The sequence below is a fragment of the Tursiops truncatus genome, chromosome 15 (assembly GCF_011762595.2).
Source record: "Tursiops truncatus isolate mTurTru1 chromosome 15, mTurTru1.mat.Y, whole genome shotgun sequence".
In the NCBI taxonomy this organism is placed as follows: Eukaryota; Metazoa; Chordata; class Mammalia; order Artiodactyla; family Delphinidae; genus Tursiops; species Tursiops truncatus.
The window spans coordinates 23,467,206-23,489,328 of NC_047048.1; the positions used below are offsets into that span (position 1 = coordinate 23,467,206).

At 42.8% G+C, this 22,123-nt stretch overlaps 1 long non-coding RNA gene and 1 other non-coding gene across 2 annotated transcripts in view; one reads left to right on the forward strand and one right to left on the reverse strand.

Annotated features, from left to right (window-relative positions):
* LOC109547743 (uncharacterized) overlaps positions 1 to 22,123 on the forward strand; it is a 72,555-nt gene that overhangs the window by 49,303 nt on the left and 1,129 nt on the right. Inside the window, exons 2-4 of the long non-coding RNA XR_002173702.3 lie at positions 11,982 to 12,175; positions 13,126 to 13,456; positions 15,484 to 15,544. This is a non-coding gene — a long non-coding RNA (uncharacterized lncRNA). The remainder of the gene's footprint in view (positions 1 to 11,981; positions 12,176 to 13,125; positions 13,457 to 15,483; positions 15,545 to 22,123) is intronic.
* On the reverse strand, positions 1,303 to 1,375 carry TRNAW-CCA (transfer RNA tryptophan (anticodon CCA)). Its single transcript has one exon. It is a non-coding gene; the product is annotated as a tRNA-Trp (tRNA).

Genomic DNA, 22,123 nt, shown 5'->3' on the forward strand with positions numbered 1-22,123 from the left:
TACAGCTGCTCTTGGTGAAAAGTCACCCCATTTAACCTACTCCTGTGGTTGCCCCAAAGCTGCTGCGTATAAACACCACTGCCGTAAAGGACTGGAGTTCTTTTCTTGCACATTAATCCTTCTACTTGTTAGATACAAACACCAGCTCTTCTTGTCAGGACTGAGGGGTCAAGTGATAGTGACCCCCGGCCAGTGAAGCAGGAGGGCACAGGGCACCAGGCGTGGGGCTGACTTGGGAAATAGTCTGATGGCAATATTTTCTGCACAGTGCCCTGCTCCGTTTAGAAGCCCAGGGGCCTTGAACCCTGGCTACAGTCACAGGAGTCCCACTCGCAGATGTAGGCCACTGCCTGTCTCAGGCCTTTGATAGCTTCCTTTGTTCTTCACCTTGGCCCAGGTGGTCTGGTCCACCGTATCAGTCAGGATTCAACACAGAAACACAATGGGTCATGGGATAGGAGATTCGTCCTAGGGATTAGACCTTACAGAGCTATAGGAGGAGCGGGGAGGGGACAGTCCAGGAGGGAAAATGCAGGATCAAAGGAGGCACTAGCCAGTCCCTCTGGGAAGCCAAGCACATTCAGTCACCAAAGTAGGACAGTCAAGGGAAGGCCCTCTGGCAAGTTGTACCTCTGTCAGTGCCACCACCAAACACCTGCTGGGACAGAGCAGGAGGCAGAGCAGAGGAGAGCAAGCTCAGATGGAACCTCTGGGCATCTCTGCATCTCATCAGCCACTGCGTCTGACCATAGTGACTTTCAGTGATGGTGATTGCTGCACTTGCACTTGCCTCTTTCTGCCAAGTCTTAAAGGGAAGAGGAGTCTAGGAAACATTTCCAGCTGAGTCGAGTTGACACAATACAGACCACACATCCCTGCCCACCTCTCTTGCCTCTTCTTGCCATCATCCTCTGTGATGGTTCATTTTAAGTGTTGACTGGACCACAAGATGCCCAGATACCTAGTTTGGCATTATTTTGGCAGTATCTGTGAGGGTGTTTCTGGGAGAGATTAGCATTTGAATGGGTAGACTGAGCAAAGCAGATTGCCCTCCCCAGTGTGGGTGGGCCTCATCTAATCAGTTGAGGGCTTGAATAGAACAAAAGATGGAAGAAGGGAGAATTCCTTTTGTTTTTAAACAATCCTTTATTTTTTAATATTTATTTATTAGGTTGCACCAGGTCTTAGTTGCAGCATGTGTGATCTTCGATCTTCATTGCAGCATGCAGGATCTTTAGTTGTGGCATGTGGGATCTTTTAGTTACAGCATGAAGACTCTTAGTTGTGGCATGTGAGATCTAGTTCCTTGACCAGGGATCGAACCTGGGCCACCTGCATTGGGAGCATGGAGTCTTACCCACTGGACCACCAAGGAAGTCCCGGAAGAAGGGAAAATTCTTGATCCCTACCTGGCTGCTTAATCTGAGGCATCAATCTTCTCCTGCCCTTCACCTGGGACTTACACCATTGACTCTACTGGTTCTCAGGCCTTCAGAATGGACTGGAACCACACCACCAGCCTTCATGGGCTTCCAGCAGATTGTGGGACTTTTCAGCCTCCATAATTTCTTTTTATATATATATATATATATATATATATATATATATTATTTGTTCTCTTTCTCTGGAGGACCCTAATACATCCTCTTTTCTATATCACTCTTCTTTCAGTTCCCAGAAGTCTCCAAGTTCTTTCCCACCTCAAGGACCTTTTACTTCTAGCTGAAATATTATTCCCCTCACCACCTCCTTGCCTAGCTCCTTTTTCCTCATCCTTTAGAGTCAAGCTAAAGTCATTTTCCCTGGACTTCCAATATAAATTATCTTCCCGTTATTTTTCTCTTATATACAACTTGAGGATGTATATATACAACAAAGAGACAAGTCTCAACACACAGCTTGGGGTGTATCTTTACTTGTAACATCTCTTTCTTGTGCCAGCTCTGAAGCTCTTTGAGGACAGGGATCGTGTCTATTTTGTTCTTCAGTGTAAACCCAGTGCCTGGTGTGTTGTAGCTCCCAAAATATATCTATTAAATGAAAGAACATAGTCATTTTCAAGGCCAATGTTTGATATAGTATTTTAGAGAAAAAAAACAGGTCCCTTGCCTAATACATGTCTTCATTTTGCTATACAATTTATGGTCGACACAGTATAATTTATTATAATTTATTATACAGAGCAACAAAAAATACAATACTTAAAGTTTCTGCCAGGAGGCAAAAATTAGCCATACCACCCACTAACTCTGGGAGACCCCATAGACTTGGAAAAACCATTGGAAGCAACTGCTAAAACTTTGTTTGTGATGTGGTTAAATAACTAGCTCTCAGAAGGAATTTTAATGCTCATCGTACAAGGTCCAGAGAGTTTCTGTGGCATAATGGCCCACATACATTCAGAGCTCTACATGCTTCTTTAATGTTTACATCATTTTCTCTGTGAGGAAGAATGATTTATCTTTAGTTTGCTTAAAAATTTTTTTCCAAGAATTCCAGACAATCATAATCTCAGTGATAGCAGAGCTTTCTACTATAGTACATGAGCTAACGAACTCAAAGAGGTTTGTGGAATCCCTGAGACATAGTGCATGCTTAATAAATGATACTTTCCTTCCCACATCCCTAGGGATATTTTCTTCTAAGGATTAAACAAACTTGCAATAAGTAGTAAATAAATCCTAGAGATCTAATGCATAGTATAGTGAATGTAGACAAGAACACTGTATTATGATCACCAAACTGGCTAAGAGACTAGATCTTAATTGTTCCAACCACTAAAAGGAAATGATAACTGTGTGATGTGCTAATTACTGCCACAATAGCAATCATATCACAATACCTAAATGTATCAAATCAACATGTTGTACACCTTAAATGTACATAATGTTATATATCAAATATATCTTAATTTTTTTAAAAGTGCTATTTAACTCAGACTACTGATGATGAAAATGTCCCTGAAAGAAAATAGATAGGTAAGTAAAGGAATTTTCTTTGGGGAAGATAAAAGTGAATATTTAAGAAGAGCTGCTGGGCCTTACCTCTGCTCTATCTTGAAGCTTAGCTATAAATCTATAGCATGCTTCTTTCTTTCTTCCTTTTTTAATTTAAAAAGCTGGAGAAAACATTAAATTTGGAAAATAACTCTTTGGAGTAAGGAGCTCAGTGTTTTCGGGGACAGTCCTGGACGTTGAACATTCTCCCATCTGGTCCCCATAGGAGAATTCTCTCTTCTTCTGCCACATCTCAGCATCCCTGTGGTTATAACTGAGCTCTTCCACTCTTTACATAAGAACCAGGCTAGCTAAACCATCTCTATGGAATGGGATCATGGGCTTTTCCTGAGGCAAAGGTGGATGTTCTACCACTGTCTGGACTTGGTGGGCGATCTGCAGCTTAAACAGGTGCAGCATTCATCCTCCGCATCAGCATCACCTCTCTGAGGATGACGCCACCACCCTCTATTCTAGAGGGTTACAACTGGCCTGAACTATGGCAAAGGGGGTCATCCACATAGATTGGACAGATTGGAGAGCTGGCAAGTCTTGTGCCATGAAGCAGGGGCCATAGGCTGGATGTAATGTGTGGACAGTCCTCTCCAGGTGGCAAGGGAAGGACAGTCAATGCAACTTCCAAGCACTGGTAATTTATGCTTCCTGAAGTGCTTACTTAAGTGAAGATTAATGTCTCCCCTTAGTGACACAACTCTGTGTTCCTTCTCAGCCCAGAGACAGTGGCTCTCAAAGTGTAATCCCCAGACCAACAGCATCGACAGCACTTTGTTAGAAAAGCAGATTCTCGGTCAGTCCCCACCCAGACCAACTGAGACCCTTCAGGGTGGGGTCCAGCAAGCTGAATGTCTTAACAAACCCTCCAGGTGACCCTGATGTGCACTAAAGTTTGAGAACTACGGCTCTAGTCTAGGGCAGTGCTTCCCCAGCTGTGCTTCGTACTACACTCTCTTGGGAAGCTTTGAGAATCCTAATGCCCAGGCTTCACCCACACTAATTCAGTCAGAATCTGGCAATGAGACTTGGGCATCAGGAGTTCTTAAGGATCCCCCAGGGTCATTCAAAATGGGCAAGCGAGTTTGAAAACCACTGCTCTATCTAGGGCCTCACTGCTCAATAGTGTGGTCTCCGGACCTGCAGTATCCATTGGCATTACCTGGGGGCTTGTTAGAACTGTCAGATCTCAGGGCCCCAGCCCAGACCTGCTGAATCAGTCTGCACTTTAACAAGATCCCAAGTGACTCATAAGCACATTAAAATGTGACAAGCACGGGCCTGGGGTACAAAAAACGCAACCTGAAGTGCGTGTCTCAGACTTTCTGACTTATAGATCAATGATTTACTGAACCGGGTCCAGAGGTTGCTGATTTTGTTTTTCCGGTTCTCTGGTGACACTCCCCCTCCCCCCTTCAATGGGGGAGGGGGAGAGCACCTGGGGGAAAGGAAATAAATTCAAAAAGCACCTCAAGGGGGCCCTACAGAGCAAGTAAGGGAGGAAGAAACACTTTAGTTACCATTTGGGTGTATTCTGGCCATATTCTGTTCACCATATTATTAATCACCACTTTGTCCAATGGCAACTCCCAGGAGGCCTCCCCATAAACAAGCTGTTTCTTTCTCTCTCTCTCTCCACCCCACCCTCCAATTTCTTATTTCATTATTTCTCAACATCTTACCAGACCACTACTGAATGATTTAGAAAGTGAAACCAAGGCTGATTCAGAACTGGAATAAATATTAACCATGACTTACTGTTAAAGAAGTGGAAGGAGGTCCAGATTAAAATAGGCCAACGCTGTGACCAAAGGCAATAGAAATTTTATTGCCTTGCAATTTTTTTAACCTATAAGATCTTTTTTATTAACCCAATCCACATAGTCAGCTTTTTTCCTCATCTCTGTATATGTGTGTTTGTGTGTTGTCATGACGAATATGAATTTTCAGGATGCCTGTGTATCCTGGGCAGCAGGGTATAGAAAGAGCCTTCGGCTGGGAGTAAGTGTCCTTCACAGCAAGTCACTTTACTGGGCTGGACCTCAGTTTTCTTGCTTCTACAGTAAGGGAGTTTACAGTTGTGGTTGCAGATTCAGATACCTCCAGGGGCCTAGGTAGAAATCCAAATGGGGCAAGGGCAGCCCCTCTCTCTCCTTATTAACCTGTGAAAATGTGGGTCCAATGCTGCCAGATTTCAAAGGAAGCAAGAAAAGAAAATCTGGACTTTTTTGTTTGCAATTTCTCAGTTTTTGAATATTGGTAACTAATAGAAATTTCCCCCCAGAATTTGGAAACCACACCAAACACTCCTGAGGCCATAGTCCACCGGCGCTAGCTAAGTAATGTCCTCCAGCCTCAGTGATATCTCAGCACTCTTTAAGAATTCCAATTCTACCCCTTTAATGAAGTTGTTGTTTTTTGTGTAGTCATATTTTTGTCTCTAGTTTATTCTTTCAATAAATATTTGATTACCCATTATAAGCCAGAAACCATAGTTGACCAGAAAAAAAAAAAAGAATGAGATGGGGCTTTCTACTTTTAGGTGAGCAAATGGGAAAGCTAAGTGAGATACTCCAATAAGTAATAAGGCTCAGTGAATAATTAGGCTTTTTGAAAAGTCTAAGGAAAGGCAGATCTGGTTCTTTAGTCAGACACACAATCTTTTTGAGGCTTGGTATTGTCATCTGTAAAATGGGGGAGAATAATACCTCCCCATCAAGCCTGCGTGAAGATTAGAATTCTGTCTGTAACGTACTTGGCATATAGATGATGCTCAATAAACAATGCTATCTAGCGCTACTACTTTTATTGTTACATTATAAACTCCTAGGTGTTAGGCATTGGGTCTGATGGAAATCATGTGACGGCAGTTCTTAACTTGGAAGCAGCTGGTTGTGTTCCCAAATGTATACCTTCAAGTTTGTTTTCCTGTAGAGATGGCATCAGTTGGTTACTCCCCCAAGCAAACCCAAAAAAGCCTATTTAAACTATAGGATGGGGATTTCCCTGGTGGTCCAGAGGTTAAGATTCTGCGCTCCCAACACCGGGAGCCCAGGTTCAATCCCTGGTCAGGCAACCAGATCCCTCACGCCACAAGATCCCGCGCACCTCAACGAAGATCCCGCAAGCAGCAATGAAGATCCCGCGTGCTGCAATTAAGACCCAGCACAGCCAAATAAATAAATATCTAAAAATTAAAAAGAATAATAAACTATAGGGTGGCCTAAATATTGCACAACTGCAATTTTTTAAAAAATCAGAAAACCCCATTGATGTGATGCAAATACAACAGAAGAAGCCCTGTGGGGTTCTTTTTAACAAAGTTAAAGGCTTTTGGCTTATTGTGAGTGGTGCTTCTAGTTACACATGCTAAGCCAGGTTTAACTAGAAGACCAAGAGCAAAGAGCTGCATACTTGGTGATTCCGAAGTGGGCTTGTAGGGAGGGCCTTTAAGATGGATGATTCTAGGTTTTTTAATTCGTTTGATTGCGCTTAAAAACATATAACTTTCCTTTTGTTTGAGCCAATTGTCTCTAACATTGTGTTCACACTTATCCTTAAGGCACCATCTTTAGGCTGATGACTCTCAAATTTGCATCTCCGGCTCTTAGCTTGGCATCTCTAGTTGGAGATCTCATATGTATCTTAGATTTGACTTGGTCAAAACAGATCGCTTGACCCAAATTTGTCTCCTCCCAAGCCTTTCCTATATCAATAAATGACAATGCCATATGTCAAATCCTGGAAAACATTCTAATTTTTTCTTATTCCTATCACACCCCATATCAAATCCCTCAGGTAGCCCTGTGCACTTTGACTCTGATATTCCATGGCATTATATGAAAAATGGGATCACTCCTCACCTTGTGCACTGTATAGGTAAATTCAAGCCACCATTTTCTCTACTCCAACAGCCTGCTAACCCATCTCTCTGCCTCTCCCACTTCTGACCTAACACAGCAGCCAGGGTGATCTTCTGAAACCATAAATAACATATCTTTTTGGCTCAAAACCCTCCAAAGGCTTTTCATTGCAAGTGGAATAAAAATCCAGACTGTCAGCCATGCCCCAGAAGTCTTATGTGATCTAGCCTCCACCTGTTTTCCCCCTTACTGGCACCTGAGGTCGCTTGCACATCTGCATCTCCTGCCAGTAAGTTCTTTCATGACAGCCTTCCTTCTCATCGTCTCTTCCTTAGAAAGGCCTTCCCTGACCATCTCTTTCACAGACTTCTAGCCATCCCCCAGTATCCACTCTTCCCCTTTTTCAAAGAAATGGAACCTCCTATTTTTAGCTGAGTCCGTAATTGGCCAGTGTCCCTTAAACTGGTTATGGCTACATGACTAAGTTCTATCCAATGCAATATAAACAGAAATATCATGTGGCAGTATCCAAGAACCAGCCTTAAAAAATCATTGGTACATGCCTTTAGCTTCTTCTCCCCATTTATTCATTCTGCTGGCTGGAACGTGAACTGATGGCTGGAGCTGGAGCAGCCACCTCAGACCATGAGGTAACTTTGGAAATGGAGGCCAAGCACGGCAGAGCAACAGAATGGAAGGAGACGGATCCCTGAGGACTTCATGGAGCAGAACTGCCATAACAGCCCTGGATTACTTGCTTTTGGACTTCTACTTGAGAGAGAAACAAACTTTTGTTGAAGTCACAGTTATTTTGGATCCTGTTACCAACTTAATTCCAACTGATAGACTACTCTGTCTAAGGCAGCCCTCTTTCATATTTATCTGCAATTTTTCTTCAAAACCCTTAGTGCCTAAAATTACCCTCTATATTTATTTATACTTTTATTTATATTTTTAATATCTTGTCCCCTCTGGAATATAAACTCCTTGAAGCCAGGGATTACCTGATGTTCAGTGCTGTATCCCTATCTCCTGCAAGAGTGCCTAGGACATAATAGGTGCTTAACAAATATTTGTGGAATGAATTGGTGAGTGAACACCTACTATGTGCCAGGGAGAGAGATACAAAGATGATTAACATATGTTTCCTGAGTCCCTTGTCTGAGAAGCTCACTGTCTGTTGGAAGTGGTGGTCATCCTCCTTGGGTTCATCTAACCATGGTTCTCAGCCAGGGGCAGTTTTGCTCCCCAAGGGGCATTTGTTGATGTCTGGACCTATATTTGATTGTTACAAGTTAGGGGATGCCACTGGCATCCGGGGAGTAGAGGCCAGGGAAGCTGCTAAACGTCCTGCAAAGGACAGCCCCCCTCAGCAGGTAATTATCTGGCCCCAAATGCCAACAGTGCTAAGGTTGAGAAACCCTGAGCTAGTCAAGGTCAGTGTTGATTAGATTTGCCAGGGGGAAAATTGTTTGGGCTGCACAAGAGTAGAAGCCATGAAATGTGTGGGATGGCTGAATTGCCGAGGTCGGCTGAGTTGTCAAATTCTGCAAAGCTCTCCGCTGAGAGGCCAGCTCCAACCATTAACCATTACTTGTCACTGGGCCCACGTTTGGAGGACACTGTGCATTCAGAACAGTAAAGTTATGTCCAGAACTCTAGAAACCAAGCCAGAGAAGCTCTTTGAATGGTATCGTCATGAGTAGAAAGAACTCTAACATGAATACTCACTTTGCCCACTTTCCCCAGGGAGGCTGACAGAGCTGAGTCTCTCTCCCACTTTCTGCTGTAATAAGTCTCTTCTTTATTTCTGTTGGATGAAAGGGGTGTGTCCACATTCACGGGCCTCCCACAAAATGTGATTTTCTCTTGCAGGTAAACCAAGTAAACAAATGAAAGATGAGGGTAGTCTAAGGGACAGGAGATTATGGAGGTGATAGTTCTGGGCCACTTCATATTTTAACTACCCCCCCTTGTTTTTTTTTAGCTTTCTAATTTGTTAGACACTGATACGCTTCGTGACTTTGGCTAGGGCACTTAATCTCCCTGAGCCTCAGTTTGCTCATCAGCAAACTCAAGGGGGTGGATCAGGCCATGGCTTATCTGTCTTCCACTCTAAATAACCATGATGATTCATCTATCACCGGTTAACCATCAATTAAATGATGGCAACAAATGCCCGGGTTCAAAGAAATAAATTTGAAAATAAAGGAAAGACTACGGTGATTCTTAGCATCAATGTTCCTCCCTCCCACCCTCTCCTGAGCCATTTCAAAAACAAAGCATCAGCGCTAATCTTTGGAACAGTATTTCCTAAAATATGTTTCTTAGAACGTAGCTCCTCAAGATGTGAAAATGGGACTCTACATCAGAAAAATTGGGGAGCATACTAGATCCTCTTTTTGGAGAGTAACAATAAATCATTTTAACGTTTTATAAACCCAGTGCTTCTCACTTATTTGACTAGAGATTTCATTCTTCATTGAATATTTATTAGCATCCTAGAGAACTACAGAACTAGTGTTCTGTGAAACTCACTTTTGGAGACCCTGACGTGGTATATAATGCCAATACCTTTTGTTCAGTACCTACTTGGAGAGGGAATGATGGACCTGCTAAAAAGATTCCCAAAAGAGACAGACATGTTTTACAACTTCCCCGGTCTTCAGTAGACATATGGGCATTACCCATATACCTGGTGTCAGGCAACAATAGCATGCTAAAGACACACTATTAATAAAATCCACTTATTGGTCTCATTTTTTTGTTATATCTATGATGCAAAGAGAGAAAACTTTAAACATATGCTTCTTTGCTGAATTTACTCTGTCAATCTTATTCACTAAGACTCTATTACAGGGTTGACAAATAGGTTTTTTCTCTCATGACAATTTTGATCAATGGGTAGTGGCTGCCTAGAGCTCTGTATTAAAAACAATAATAAGACCTTGAATGGGCTTGGAGGGCAAATATGCTGTGATTGATTTTTTTTTAATGTGTTTATTTTGGCTGCATTGGGTCTTCATTGCTGCACAAGGGCTTTCTCTAGTTGCGGCACACGGGCTTCTCATTGCGGTGGCTTCTCTTGTGGCAGAGCAGGGGCTCTAGGTGCAAGGGCTTCTGTAGTTGCAGCACACAGGCCCTAGAGCACATGAGCTTCAGCAGTTGTGGTACGAGGGCTCAGTAGTTGTAGTGCACAGGCTTAGTTGCTCCACAGCATGTGGACTCTTCCTGGACCAGGGATTGAACCTGTGTCCCCTACATTGGCTGGTGGATTCTTAACCACTGCGCCACCAGGGAAGTCCATGTGATTGATTCCTAATGTCTCTTGTGGGTATAGTGCTGTGATTGATTGTTGATGTCTGTTGTGTGTATACACTAGTAGAAGACATAGGGTGCTTGTTGTGTGTTTCCTCACCAAAAATCTTACAAACCACCCACATCGGCTTGATAGGGGAGTTAAGACTTAATACACTTAGGTGTCAAAAGGAATGGTTAAGATAATTCTATAGGGTCAGATCTTAAAGATAAATTGAATGCAAGATCTCATTTGGGCCTTGAAGGTTAGAAAGGTTGGGTCTTGTGAGGAGACCCTGGGAGGTAATTCTCAGCAGAGATTGCAGATGAGCGGCCAAGGCCCCAGGAATAGCTTGTATCTCTAGAGCTGCCCAGATACAGTGTCAGCATCCCTTAGACAGTGCTTAATAAAGGTTCATTCTTATCCTTTATCTAGCACAGCTCTGTCCAATAGAAATATAATTTGAGCCACATATATAATTTGAAACTTTTAAAAAGTAAAGAGAAAATAACCACATTTAAAAAGTAGAGAGAATTCCCTGGTGGTCCAGTGGATAGGAATCCATGCTTTCACTGCCCAGGGCCTGGGTTCAGTCTTTGGTCGGGGAACTGAGATCCCACAAGCTACACAGTGCGGCCAAAAAAAAAAACAAAACAAAGAAAAAGTAAAGAGAAACAGATGAAATTAATTTTAACAATATAGTTTATTTAACCCAATATATCCAAAATATTATTACTTCATACAATCAATGCAAAAATTATTAATGAGAAGTTTACACTCTATTTTTGGTACTAAGTCTTTGAAAGCTGGTGTATATTTTACTTACATCATATCTCAATGGGAACCAGCCACATTTCAAGCACTCAATAGCCCCAAGTGGCTAGTGGCTACCATGTTGGACAATGTTAGTATAAACTACCACTCTTATTCATATGTTCTGTCTTCCAGAAAGTTTGAATAGAGTTAATTTGGTTCCAGCAGTTTTCCCAAACTCTATTCTGATGCTGGTGTTAGCAATATATATTTTTTTTTTGCGGTACGTGGGCCTCTCACTGCTGTGGCCTCTCCTGTTATGGAGCACAGGCTCCGGACGCACAGGCTCAGCGGCCATGGCGCATGAGCCTAGCCGCTCCGCAGCATGTGGGATCTTCCTGGACCGGGGCACGAACCCGTGTCCCTGCATCGCCAGGCGGACTCTCAACCACTGCGCCACCAGGGAAGCCCAGCAATACTTTTTAATCTAAAAAGTATTTCTATTAATAGCACATAAGAAAAATCCATTATTCATTACTTTAAAAATAATTTAAATTATTATTTTTTAAGTTAGAGATTGTTATTTTTGCTTCGTGTTAACATTAGGAAGGCAGAGTTATTAGGTAGAGAACAGTAATAGTTCCTACGACTTGTTCTTTCTCTACTTTTTTTTTTACCATTTTAAAATTGATGTAAAATATACATAACATAAAATTTACCATTTATGTGTATAGTTCAGTGGCATTAAGTACATCCACACTGTTGTTCTACCATCACCACCATCCATCTCCAGAAACTCATCATCCTCCCAAACCGAAACTCTACACCTGTTTTTTTTTTCCTACACCTATTAAACAGTAACTCCCCATTCTCCCCTCCTCCTAGGCCCTGGCAACCACCATTCTACTTTCTGTCCCCATGAATTTGATGACTCTAAGTTCCTCCTATAAGTAGAATCATACAGTATTTGTTTTTTGTGTATAGTTTCTTTCACATAGTATAACGTCTGTAAAGTTCATCTATATTGTAGCATACGTCAGAATTTCCTTTCTTTTTAAGGGTGAATAATATGCCATCGTATGGATTTAGCACATTTTATTTATCCATTCATCCATCAACGGACACTTGGATTGCTTCTATCTTTGGCTATGTGAATAATGCTACCATGAACATGGGGGCGCAAATACCTGTTTGAGTTCCTGCTTTCAATTCTTTTGGGCATATACCCAGAAGTGGAATGGCTGAATCATATGGTAATTCTATTTTTTAATTTTTTGAGGACCCTCCATACTGTTTTTCACAGTGTCTGCACTATTTTACATGCCCATCAGCAACTTACAAGGGTTCTATTTTCTCCAATTCCTGGCCAATACTTGTTAGTTTCTGTTTGTTTGTTTATAACGGCTGTCCTAATTGGTGTAAAGTGGTATCCTATTGTGATTTTGTTTTGAACTTTCTTAATGATTAGTGATGTTGAGCATCTTTTCATGTGCTTATTGGCCATTTGTGTATCTTCTTTGGAGAAGTGTCTCTTCAAGTCCTTTGCCCGTTTTTTTTAATTGAGTTGTATATTTTGCTGTTGCCCACATTGAGTTGTAGGAGGTCTTTATTTGTTAACTCCTTTTCAGATATATGATTTGCAGATATTTTCTCCCTTTTCACTCTGTTGATAGTGTCCTTAGAAGCACATCATTTTGGTACTTTATGGCCTGACCAGAAAAAATATTCCTCCATTACATGCCCCTCAAGTGGTTTTCAGGTTTTCTTCGACATCAGATAGCCCAGGGTTTAAAACCAGGTTCTGCTATTTACCAGCTGGGTGGCCTGGGGCAAGTTACTCATGAAACTTTCTGAGTACAGTTTCCTCCTATGTAAAAATCAGGATTTGATAATATTTACCTCCCAGCGTTTCAGGAAGGGTGGCAGTTAGAAATAAATATAATTAAAATTCCCAGTAAGTAGTCACTATTATTTTAACAAAATGGTGAAAAAGGTGGTTTCTGAGTTTAAACTGGGGAGCTCAAGGCCAGGCTTTGTCTTTTTTTTTTTTTTTTTTTTAAGGCTTTGTCTTTTATTAGCTCTCTTCCATCCCTGGTATTTGCTAGGAATAAACACTTCCCAAACACAAGCCAGTGATTTGGAGATTAGGCTATTATTTTCCTACAATCCTATTATTTTCATATTTCTGTTTCCCTTACCCCAGGTGATGTCATACTCGGCCATCTGCTTCCCCTGCATCCAAAAGCCACCTCAAGTCATGCTTTTACTGAGAAGCTTCTTCCGGGGCCCAGCAGGAGGGTCCCCTGAGAGGTGGTATGCCTGGGGGATGTTCCAAACACCCAGGCCAAGCAGAGTGACCTTCAAATCATTGTAGCACAGAAGACCTTCCAGAATAAGCCTGCGTTTGCCTCCTTGGCATGGGATGAAGGGATCGTTTCAGTTTCAGTAACGCATATAGCAGTGCACTAAAGAGGTCAAAGAGTTCTATTTCAGCGAGAAGCTCTGCAGGGAAATATTTATCCCTCCCTTATTTGGTAGGCTCTTTAACTACAGTGAATTAAATTTGCAACACCTGTTTGCTTTTTTAAAAATGGCTACTCATAGAAATTGATGCATTAAGTCGATTGTTGGTTAAGTAAATTATCCGGGCAACATGGGGACAGGCATGTGAATTTAAGCTTCAGCTCTACTGTATGCTACCTATGTCACCTTGGGCGAGTTGTGTCCACTATAAGCCTCTGCATCATCTGTAAAAGGGGAATAAGAAGAGCAATCAATCTTATGTGATCATCTTGAGGGTTCCATGAACGATGAGCTGGTTATTGTAGAGCCTTTGTACCATGAATGGGGAGGAGCAAAAGCCCAGTAAATGTCAGCTATTGTTATTATCAACTGTATCATCATCATCATATCAGACTTGGGTGACTTCCAGGCAGTGACAACAAGTACTAAAGGCACCAGTCTTCTTTGCCCTGGGTTAACTTCCATCTCTACACCTCCTCTTCCCACCCCCAACACATTAATATCCTTTCTCTTCAACCCAATCCTGGTGGGCCCTGACTTCAGGCAAAACGTTTCAGAAGGCTGAAGGTGGGTAAGAGACCAGGAAACGACACTAGAAGTCACAGATTAAAAAATGAGGAAAAACCAAATTCTACACTGGTAGGAGCTTCTACTAAAGGCCTGCGAGAAAGGAAGATAAACTATCTTTGGCCGGACAATACTTAACATTTAGCATTTGAAAAAAAAGTTTTGCTCCCCTACAATCCAGTTCTTCAGAAAGACATATACTAGGTACAAGAAGGAGATATACACAGGACATCTTTTTATTTATTTTAAAGTTTTATTTATTTTTATTTATTTTTGGTTGCATTGGGTCTTGGTTGCTGCGCACGGGCTTTCTCTAGTTGCGGCGAGTGAGGTCTACTCTTTGTTGCGGTGTGCGGGCTTCTCATTGCGGTGGCTTCTCTTGTGGCGGAGCACGGGCTCTAGGCGCGTGAGCTTCGGTAGTTGCGGCTCGCGGGTTCTAGAGCACAGGCTCAGTAGTTGTGGTGCATGGGCTTAGCTGCTCCGCGGCATGTGGGATCTTCCCTGACCAGGGCTCAAACCCGTGTCCCCTGCATTGGCAGGCGGATTCTTAACCACTGCCCTACCAGGGAAGTCCAACACAAGACATCTTTTTAAAATGTTAAAAGATGACTGTACAAACAATAGATGGCAATGACTTGCTGGGGAAATTTTATTTACATAATCTGCATTTTATTTACATATGTGCCTGATATTGCTTAAATCTTAAAAAGCAAAGGAGCTGGCTCCTTTAGAATCATCATATAACTTCCTGGGCACCTCAGAGCCAAGCATGGGGGAATCTCACCCTCATGTTTCCTGCACTTTATGTCACAAACAGCTTTGGATGGGCATCATTGTCCTCCTATTTTATTGTCTGGAGTGTGCACGAGTCACTGGGCAGCACATCTTGTGCCCTGATTCACAGAAGCTTGGCCTTGCCTCAAGCTGAGGCAGCCTGAGGGGAGATTTCAAATGTGTCAAGAGGTTTCCCAGCCAAATTCCTTCAGCACCAACTTGAAAACTGGCTATAAAAATAGCCCTTACTGAGGGAGCCTGACCTGTGACAAAGCTTTCCTAGCTGGGAGCAGGAATATGAGGGCTGCTGTTTTTCTTTTCAAAAAATCTGCTTTAATGTCTCTATGATGTGGGGTTTACTTTTTAAAAATCCCTCTTGTACTCCAGTCTCCTGTTTGAGAATGACATCCCTTGATTTTTGGAGCCGAATTGGGGTTAATCCTGCACCAGATCTGGGGATTATAGATCCCCAGATTTGTTTACTCAGGTTATACATTTGAGTGTCTGTCTAGGAAATTTGGAAGATCTATCTAGGAAAATCCTGGGGCCTGTGTTCAAATCCTGATGCCAGGGTCTTTCAGAAGTTAAAGGCTCAGGTCAACTTATAGTTTTGGAGTTTCTGAGTGTATTAAAAAATTAAGAAATAGCGAACAGGACACAGCATTTATGGTATATTTTAACAGTTTTCTTTTTACAGCTGACCACTTTTAACACAAGAGGGAAGAAACTACAATGCAAAAGGATTACCTATTCAACAGGTGAATAATGTAATACAATTATAAAGGGTAAAGGCACAGCCCCTCGAGGTGTGTGGGCTGGTAAGGGGACACAATTGTTAAAATCCAGGCTACTTCCTTGTCAGTGTGTTTTTGGGACCTTGTGTATAGCCTCATTAGGCAATAACGTCAAAGGTCTAAATCTGAAACCTTGATGAATGTGAAGTCAGGCGCAGGACCAAATGTCCCTTCTGTTCCTGCCTATGACAGTCCCCTGCCTGCTACCAGCTGGGTGATTTTGGACAGGCTGCTCAGTTACTCTTGGCATCAGAGATACCTACCGCATAGCGTGGTTTTGGAGAATTCCATGAAGTAAATTAGTAAAATAGGCATTAGCAAATGCTCAATAAATATTAGCTAGAGTTGGTCACCATTATTAGAGCTAACACTCTATGCCTTGGCCAAAGTTTATTTAATTGTTCTATGTCGGTCACTGCCACATAAGAGTATTGTTTCTCTGTTCGTTCATTCAATACGTATTTATCAAATGCTTTAGCTTTTTTAAAATTGTGTGTTTCTTTTTAATTAATTAATTTATTTTTGTCTGCATTGGGTCTTCATTGCTGTGCGAGGACTTTCTCTAGCTGTGGCAAGGGTGGGCTACTCTTCCTTGCAGTGTGCAGGCTTCTCATTGCGGTGGCTTCTCTTGTTGCAGAGCACGGGCTCTAGGTGCGTGGGCTTCAGTAGTTGCAGCTCGCAGACTCAGTAGTTGTGGCACGTAGGCTCAGTAGTTGTGGCTCTGGAGTGCAGGCTCAGTAGTTGTGGTGCAAGGACTTAGTTGCTCTGTGGCATGTGGGATCTTCCTGGACCAGGGCTTGAACCCGTGTGGCCTGCATTGGCAGGCGGATTCTTAACCACTGTGCCACCAGGGAAGTTCCTTAAAATTGTGTTTTCAGGGCTTCCCTGGTGGTGCAGTGGTTGAGAGTCCTCCTGCCGATGCAGGGGACACGGGTTCGTGCCCCGGTCCGGGAAGATCCCACATGCCGCGGAGCGGCTGGGCCCGTGAGCCAGGGCTGCTGAGCCTGCGCGTCCGGAGCCTGTGCTCCGCAACGGGAGAGGCCGCAACAGTGAGAGGCCCGCGTACCTCAAAAAAAAAAAAAATTGTGTTTTCAAATACTATTTCTATATTTTAATTAGAAAACGAGCAATAAGCAGGGGAAAAAAATCACCCGTGATCCCACTTATCACAGGATATCAATATTAAGTAAATTTAATACATTTTTTCTAATCTTTTTTCTATAAAACCTTCCCCTCCCTTTTTTTTTTTTTTTTTTTTTTGAAGTACGCAGGCCCCTCACCGCTGTGGCCTCTCCCGTTGCGGAGGACAGGCTCCGGACGCGCAGGCCCAGCGACCATGGCTCACTGGCCCAGCTGCTCCGTGGCATGTGGGATCCTCCCGGACCGGGGCACGAACCCGCGTCCCCTGCATCGGCAGGCAGACTCCCAACCACTGCGCCACCAGGGAAGCCCTTCCCCTCCCTTTTTTAACTGAGCTGAGGTCATAGCACATGTTCACATTTGGATCTCATGCTCTTTTTAATTTATTTTTTACTTTTTAATTTAATTTTTATTTTACATTAGAGTATAGTTGATTTACAATATTGTGGTAGTTTCAGGTGTACAGCAAAGTGGTTCAGTTACACATATACATGTATCCATTATTTTTCAGATTCTTTTCCCATATAGATTATTACAGAATATTGAATAGAGTTCCCTGTGCTATACAGTAGGTCCTCGTTGATTATCTATTTTATATATAATAGTGTGTATCTGTTAATCCCAAACTCCTAATTTATCCCTCCCTCCACCTTTCCCCTTTGGTAACCACAAGTCTGTTTTCGAAACTGTGAGTCTGTTTCTGTTTTCTAAATAAGTTCATTTGTATCATTTTTTTTAGATTCCACATATAAATGATATCATATGACATTTGTCTTTCTCTGTCTGACTTACTTCACTTAGTATGATAAGCTTTAGGTCCATCCATGTTGCTGCAAATGGCATTATTTAATTCTTTTTTATGGCTGAGTAGTATTCCATTGTATATATGTACCACATTTTATTTTTTTTGGTTCTGCCACTATTTTATTTTATTTTACTTTATTTTACATATAAATGTATCTATTCTTTTTCAAATTGTTTTCCTATTTAGGTTTTACATAATATTGAGCAGAGTTCCCTGTGCTATACAGTAGGTCCTTGTTGGTTATCCATTTTAAATATAGCAGTGTGTACATGTCAATCCCAAACTTCCTAACTATTCCTTTCCCCTACCCTTCCCCCCAGTAACCAGAAGTTCCTTCTCTAAGTCTGTGAGTCTGTTTCTGTTTTGTAAATAACTTCACTTGTATCATTTCTTTTTAGATTCTGCATATAAGTGATATTATACAATGTTTCTCTTTGTCTGACTTACCTCACTTAGTATGACAATCTCTAAGTCCATCCATGTTGCTGCAATCGGCATTATTTCATTCTTTTTAATGGCTTAGTAACATTCCATTGTATATGTATACCACATCTTCTTTATCCATTCCTCTGTTTTGTATTTTTTCATTTTAAAATTAATTAATTAATTTATATTTTATTTTTGGCTGCGTTGGGTCTTTGTTGCTGCGCGTGAGCTTTCTCTAGTTGCGGTGAGTGGGGGGCTACACTTCGTTGTGGTGTGCAGGCTTCTCAGTGAGGTGGCTTCTCTTGTTGTGCAGCACAGGCTCTAGGCACGTGGGCCCAGTAGTTGTGGCACACAGGCTTAGTTGCTCTGCAGCATGTGGGATTTTCCCAGGCCAGGGCTCGAATCTGTGTCCCCTGCATTGGCAGGTGGATTCTTAACCACTGTGCTACCAGGGAAGTCCCCTCCATTCCTCTGTTGATGGACATTTAGGTTGCTTCCATGTCTTGGCTATTATAAATATTGCTGCTATGAACACTGGGGTGCATGTTTTTTTTTTTTTTTTTTCGGTACGCGGGCCTCTCACTGTTGTGGCCTCTCCCGTTGTGGAGCACAGGCTCCAGACGTGCAGGCTCAGCGGCCATGGCTCACGGGCCCAGCCACTCCACGGCACGTGGGATCTTCCCGGACCGAAGCACAAACCCGTGTCCTCTGCATCGGCAGGCAGACTCTCAACCACTGCGCCACCAGGGAAGCCCCATGTATATTTTTGAATTATGGTTTTCTCCAGATATATGCCCAGGAATGGGACAGCTGGATCATATGGTAGTTCTATTTTTAGTTTTTTAAGGAACCTCCAAACTGTACTCCATAATGATTGTACCAATTTACATTCCCACCAACAGTGTAGGAAGGTTCCCTTTTCTCCACACCCTCTCCAGCATTTATTGTTTGTAGACTTTGTTTTTGGCCATGCTGCATGGCATGTGGGACCCAATTCCCTGATCAGGGATCGAACCTGTGCCCATGCCCATTGCAGTGGAAGCACAGATTCTTAACCAGGGAAGTCCCTGTTTATAGACTTTTTAAATAAATATTTATTTATTTAATTTACTTGGTTGCACCAGGTCTTAGTTGCAGCAGGCGGGCTTGTTAGTTGCAGCTTGCTGGCTCCTTGGTTGCGGCATGTGAACTCTTGGCTGCAGCATGCATGTGGCATCTAGTTTCCTAACCAGGTATTGAATCTGGGCCCCCTGCACTGGGATCACGGAGTCTTAACCACTGAGCCACCAGGGAAGTCCCCCTGTTTGTAGACTTTTTGATGATGGCCATTCTGACTGGTGTGAGGTGATACCTCATTGCAGTTTTTTTTTTTTTTTTCGGTACGTGGGCCTCTCACTGCTGTGGCCTCTCCTGTTGTGGAGCACAGGCTCTGGACGCGCAGGCTCAGCGGCCATGGCTCACGGGCCCAGCTGCTCCGCGGCATGTGGGATCTTCCTGGACCGGGACACGAACCCGTGTCCCCTGCATCGGCAGGTGGACTCTCAACTACTGCACCACCAGGGAAGCCCCTCATTGCAGTTTTGATTTGCATCTCTCTATTTCATGTTCTTTTTTAAACATGTAAGCATAATATCTTCCCGATTCCATTAAAATCTTCATAATTATAATTTTTAATAATCTGAAGAAAATTACAAGTACGAATGGACTGTCTCCTAATGTTTCCTACTGTTGGACACTGAAATAATGCCCCCTCTTTTTTTGTGTGTGCTATTTATAAGTAAAACTGAGACCAATACTTCTGTATCAATCTTGGTCCATATCTTAGTTAATTTCCATTTCATTCCTTCCACTAACAACTATTTTTTGAGTGCTTACTCTGAGTCAGGTGCTGTGCTGTGTGCTGGGGATGGAGGCGGTAAAGGTGAGACAGGTATGGACTTGAATCTCACAGAGCTCATATCCTAAGGGTGAGACAGATAATAAATATGCAAAGAGACACAATACTTGCAGATGGTGATGGGTGTTACCAAGGAAAGAAATAGGGTGTGTGATAGAACACACCTGGAAAGGGCACTGGCCAGCTTTTTTGAGCAGGGAGGTCAGGGAAAACCTCTCAGAAGACTTGAGATGGTATACCCTGAGAAAACCATCATTCAAAAAGAGTCATGCACTACAATGTTCATTGAAGCTCTATTTACAATAGCCAGGACATGGAAGCAACCTAAGTGTCCATCGACAGATGAATGGATAAAGAAGATGTGGCACATATATACAATGGAATATTACTCAGCCATAAAAAGAAACAAAATTGAGTTATCTGTAGTCAGGTGGATGGACCTAGAGTCTGTCATACAGAGTGAAGTAAGTCAGAAAGAGAAAAACAAATACCGTATGCTAACACATATATATGGAATCTGAAAAAAAAAAAACCAAGTTTCTGAAGAACCTAGGGGCAGGACAGGAATAAAGATGCAGACGTAGAGAATGGACTTGAGGACACCGGGAGGGGAAGGGTAAGCTGGGACGAAGTGAGAGAGTGGCATGGCCATATGTACACTACCAAATGTAAACCAGATAGCTAGTGGGAAGCAGCTGCATAGCACAGGGAGATCAGCTCAGTGCTCTGTGACCACCTAGAGGAGTAGGATAGGGAGGGTGGGAGGGAGACGCAAGAGGGAGGGGATATATGTATACATATAACTGATTCACTTTGTTATACAGCAGAAACTAACACACCATTGTAAAGTAATTATACTCCAGTAAAGATGTTAAAAAAAAAAAAAAGACTTGAGATGGGCCAGGAAAATAGGGCCAGGACTAGGGTGAGACAAAAGAGGTGCCTAGAGGCCCTAATTTAAGGAGGCACTCACTCACAGGCTGGTGCAAGTGCAGGGTTGGCACTTGGACAACCTCAAGAGTGAGTGCCTCCTTAAATTTGGCCCCAGAGGCACTCCACTCTTTACCCCAGTACCAACCTTGATGGGAGTAAAGGTAGGAAAGGCATTCCAGGCAGAGGGAACAGCAAGTACAAAAAAGTGCAGGGGCTGGAGAGGCTAAGTGTGTTTCAGGAACTGAAATTCTGTCTCTATTATTGGAGTGGACTGAAAAAGTGCTAATGGAACCAGTGAAGCAAAACTACTAAAAGAAGTGAGAAAAAATTTTGGAAAGTTTTCAGAGTTGATCATATTTGATGTGTATATATTTTTAAGTATCCAAGTAGTCATCATGGGAAAAACCGGGCTTTTAATTCTTTCTTCTCAGTGGTTTAGAATTGTCTTTATAGTCCACATGTATTGGGAGGTGAGGATGTGGTGGGGTCCCCAATAACTTTTTCAGTGCTTAGGTGCTCAAAAGTGGTGTTACTCAATCTTGGCTGCATATTAGAATCCCCTGGGGAAGTCAAAAGTATTGATGCCTGAGAGATCCTGATTTAATTGGGGTACAGCCTACATGAGGGCGTTTTCCTATAAGGACAAACTTTAGAACCATTGTTAGGATCCTGTTTTGGGTATGAGCAGCCCTGGGATGTTTGCAATGCAGGAGAAGCCAGCTTTTACAGGCTCTTAGTAATGATGAGTCTGGATTTTATCCTAAGAATGGGAAGCCATTGGTGCATTTTAAGTAGGATGTTCGCATGATCTGATTTTTATTTTAAGAAAATCACTTTGTCTGTAATGTGGCACATTTCCTTAGGATAGTTTCCCAGGAGAATTAGTGGGGGAAAGGGCGTTAATTTTAAGTCTTTGGACACACACTCTTAAATTGCTTTCCAGGAAGTTGCTGCCACATGACACTCACCCACCTCCCATGTCCTCACACCTCCCCTGTGCCAACACTGTTTTTTTTTTTTGCGTTACACGGGCCTCTCACTGTTGTGGCCTCTCCCGTTGCGGAGCACAGGCTCCGGACGCGCAGGCTCAGCGGCCACGGCTCACGGGCCCAGCCGCTCCGCGGCATGTGGGATCTTCCCGGACCGGGGCACGAACCCGTGTCCCCTGCATCGGCAGGCGGACTCCCAACCACTGCGCCACCAGGGAAGCCCGCCAACACTGTTTTTGAGGGTTAATCACTTCCATGAAAGAAGTAGAAAAAACAATGATAAATAAGAAGGAATTGTTTGAGCAACTGGGCACAACCCCTGCCAGCTACTTTTCTTTTTTTTTCTTTTTCTT